We start from the raw sequence: 3848 nt of genomic DNA, 5'->3' as shown, positions 1-3848 counted from the left end.
CAACAAAATGGCCTGTTTAAGCAGAGGGTGGTGCAGGGCACAACACTTCTGGAGAAAAGTGACGTGGTGAGACTGGTCCTGCCAGACCCCGGGAGCAATTTCACAGCCTGTGGTTACACCAGAAAGATTGCCACAGGGAGGGGCTCATTGACCAACACATTGGAATTTGGGGCCCACAGGAGCTCCCACACAGCTCAGGAACTCTGCCCTAAAGTTCAGAGGGCCTTTCCCCAGAGAGAGGGGCCATCAGTGCTAGCACTTAGACAGCTGACACTGAGCTCAAAGTGGTACGGTGTGGCTGGGTGCAAGGGCCCATGTTCACAGTCCCAGGACTCAGCAGAGGTAGGAGAATGGTGAGTTTGAGGCAAGCCTGGACTATTAGAGGGAGACTCTGTCTCAAAACACTGAAGAAAACAGATTAACATGTGCAAATTTGCCTACATTAAGGATAGGGAAGCTGAGGAGGCGGCACAGGGAGTCAAATGCCTATTGTGCAAGCATCAGGACCAAAGCCTGAATCTCCAGCTAGGTGCAAGCTGGGCGGCAGCAGTGGCGCACAACTTTAATCCCAGCACTCGGGAGAGGCAGGTGGATGTATGAGTTCAAGGCCAGCCTGGTCTATAGAGTAAGTTCCAGGACAGCCAGGGCTACACAGAGAAACTCTATCTGGAAAAGCCAATTAATACATACATACATATGTACATACATACATGCATGCTGGTGTAGCTGTAACCTCAGCCCTCAGGGCAGAGATAGGAGAGTCACAGATGTCAGCATGAGAGACACTGTCCCAAGAAACAAGATAGGCTGACAAGATGGCTCAGGGGGTAAAGGTGCTTGCTGACAAGCCTGCCTGTCTGAGTTTGAGCTCCAGGACCGAAACAACTGACTCCTGAAAGTTGTCCTCTGACCTCTGCATATAACCCTCAAATAGATTAGTTAAAATGCAATGAGAAGGAAGGCCCGGCAGCCCAGGAAGACCCCAGATGCTGAGCCCCGGCTTCTGCGTGCCCACTGACAGGAATACAAGTACACACACAATGAAATGCATAAATAATTCTAAAAAGTAATAGAATGTTTTGTTCTTCCCACGATGCCTCGAGAAAAATGAAAAGATAAATACCAGAACATTATCACCTGCTGTGCCTCCCTATCCTGGGTCTGGGGATCTTGTATTTCACAGTTGTGTGTGTGCATGTGAGTGCAGAGCACAAAGAGCCCACACGGGGGCGTCAGATTCCCTGGAACTGGAATGGAGGCTGTGAGTTGTCCTGTGGGTGCTGGGAACTGATCCCAGCTCCTCTACAAGAGGAGCCCCAAGAAATGAAGCCTGAGGCAGTGCCATGAGCCACGGCCTCCTCTGCCCCTTGGCCACAGGATCCTGAGACAAGTAGGGCTGTATTGATAGTTTCCATTTAGGACAGGTTTGTCAGGGCAAGACCCCACCCTGTAAGCATGTCTGTGGGCATTGTCTTCATTAGTGACTGCTGGGGGAGGGCACAGCTGGTGGTCCTGGGTTCTATAAGAAAGCAGGCTGAGCACGCCATGGGGAGCAAGGCACTAAGCAGCATCCTCCATGGCCTCTGCTTCAGCTCCTGCTCAGGTTCCCGCTCTGAGTCCTTCAGTAATGAACCCTGAGCTGAAAGCCAAATAAACCCTTTCCTCCCCAGATTGTTTTTGGTTGTGGTGTTTAACACTGCCAATGAAGGAATAGTATAGAGTATACGCAAAGAACGCCCCCCCCCTGTGCTGCACACAAGAGCCCAGGTGCGCACACTCAAGGGAATATGGTGGGGACGCAGCTGCCACAGACCCGAGGCTCTCTCTGGAAGAGATCACAAACACCATTCAGCTCTTTACCACATGACTGACAAAAGCTCCGAAATCAGCACTCTGAGGCATGTCCCAGTGCATCCACTCAGGATGTGTACACAGTGCGGGATAGTGGGGGAGGCTTCAGAAATCCGAAACCCCTGAGTCCCCAGAGATAAAGGCACAAGGGCCAGGAGCCCGTGCCACCTCTTTGGGCCTGAAGACCTGCCAAGCCCAGCCACGGGGTGGCTGTGACTTGGGGTGGAACAGGAGCCAGAACCACAGCCCTACTGGCTTAGGCCACTGGGGGCTTCTACCAAGGTTGACAAGGGAGGGTGTAGAGTTCAAGTCCAGCTTGGGCTACATAATGGGTTCCAGAACAGCCTGGGCGATAAGAGACAGCAGTGTGCAGGGACCCCAGCTGAGCACCTGAGGTCCCAGGTCCCTCTGGCCCTGTCCATGCCCTGTCCCTGTGCCATGGCTTGGTGCTCTGTTTCTTCCAGTACACGGTGACAGAGCCAACCTCCCCCAGCCGCCCCAGGCAGTGTGATCTGGTGTGCCATCTGCAAATCGAAACCAGCCTCCAGCCACCTGTGAAACCGGCTGCCACTGTTTCCACCCATAAGAAAGTCCCCAGGCAGGTTGTGTGGGGGAGTGGCAGATGCGGTGGATTCGCAGGGATAGCTCATCTCTGTGCCTCGGTTTCTCCACCTGTGAACTCTCTGAAGCCCACACAAGTTCCCCTTGCTGCTCTCAGGGAGGGGACCCAACCTCACACACCTGCCCTCTGGTCATGCCTACAGGTCTCCCGGACACAGGGCATAGTCTCTCCTACCCCAGGGCCTCCCACTTATCCACCTTTCAACCAAAGCCGCCTCCTCCCAGAAGCCCTCTTTGGCTCCTGACCCCCAGATCCCCCCACTATCTGATTGTGACAACCTGTGGGGTAGAGGACGCCAAACCTCAACCTATTTGTCAGGTGCACACTACTTAAACCCCAACTGTATGTGGTAGCTACATATGCTATAGGCAGGAATGTTTCAGATTCCATATATTGGGGACATGTGACCGAGAAGGACTTTGGATTAGACTCGGGATGGGCAGGGGGCAGGGAGACAGGAGGATGTTTCAGAAATTAAAGATCCCAGGCAGAAACAAGACCCATGAGAAAGTGCTGAGGCAGGAGCATGCCTGAGTTGTTTGGGGAGTGTTAGGAGGCTGAGGAAGATGGGGGTGGGGTGCATGACAGGTTCTGCATGGGATCGGTGTGACTTGGGGGTCTGTGTGACTCAGGTGAGTGACTCCTTGAACAGTGTGAAGGCAGAGACAGTTGGCCGGTGTGAGCAGGGGTCAGTCCCAGGGAACCATCATCAGAGCTGGAGAAGGGGCCATAGTTTTGTGGGTCGATGGTGTAGGAAGCACGGAGGCCAAGACTGAGAGAATCCGTAAGCTTGAGATGCGTGTTGACTGACTGTATGACCTCTTCCTTGAGGCCCGAGCTGGAAAGCACCTGACTCTGAGGAGGGAAACACCGGAAGGGTCCAGTGCTGGGCCAGCTCCAGGCAGGGACAACGGCCAGAGCAGATCCCAGCCAGACAGAACAGGGCTGAGCAGGAACCTCCATGGACACCTCCATAGGGAGCAGGCCAGCGGCCTCCTCCCTCCCTCCCTCCCTCTTTTATTCAGTGCCTCGGCCACCATCATGGTGCTGGGGACAGGGGCTCTGAGAGGCTGTGGGCTAGGTGAGGTTGCCCGAAGCCCTGTCATGGCTGCTGAGATTCAACCTTGATGATTCTGGGAGGCTCCAAGGGCAGAGAGGCAAGCTGAGGGGTGGGGCCGAGAGCTGTGGCCCAGAGAGCGTCCTGTGTAAAGGGTCAGTCATCTCAGCTCCTGCCTAGAGCCCCCCAGTGATGGGCTTGGGATGTGGCCTGGGATAGAGTGACAGCCTAGAGTCCCCCAGAGAGGGGCCTGGGGGCGTGGCCTGGGGTAGAGTGACAGCCTAGAGTCCCCCAGAGAGGGGCCTGGGGGTGTGGCCT

The sequence above is a fragment of the Mastomys coucha genome, unplaced genomic scaffold (genome assembly GCF_008632895.1).
Source record: "Mastomys coucha isolate ucsf_1 unplaced genomic scaffold, UCSF_Mcou_1 pScaffold22, whole genome shotgun sequence".
NCBI lineage: Eukaryota > Metazoa > Chordata > Mammalia > Rodentia > Muridae > Mastomys > Mastomys coucha.
This window is presented reverse-complemented; position numbering follows the sequence as displayed.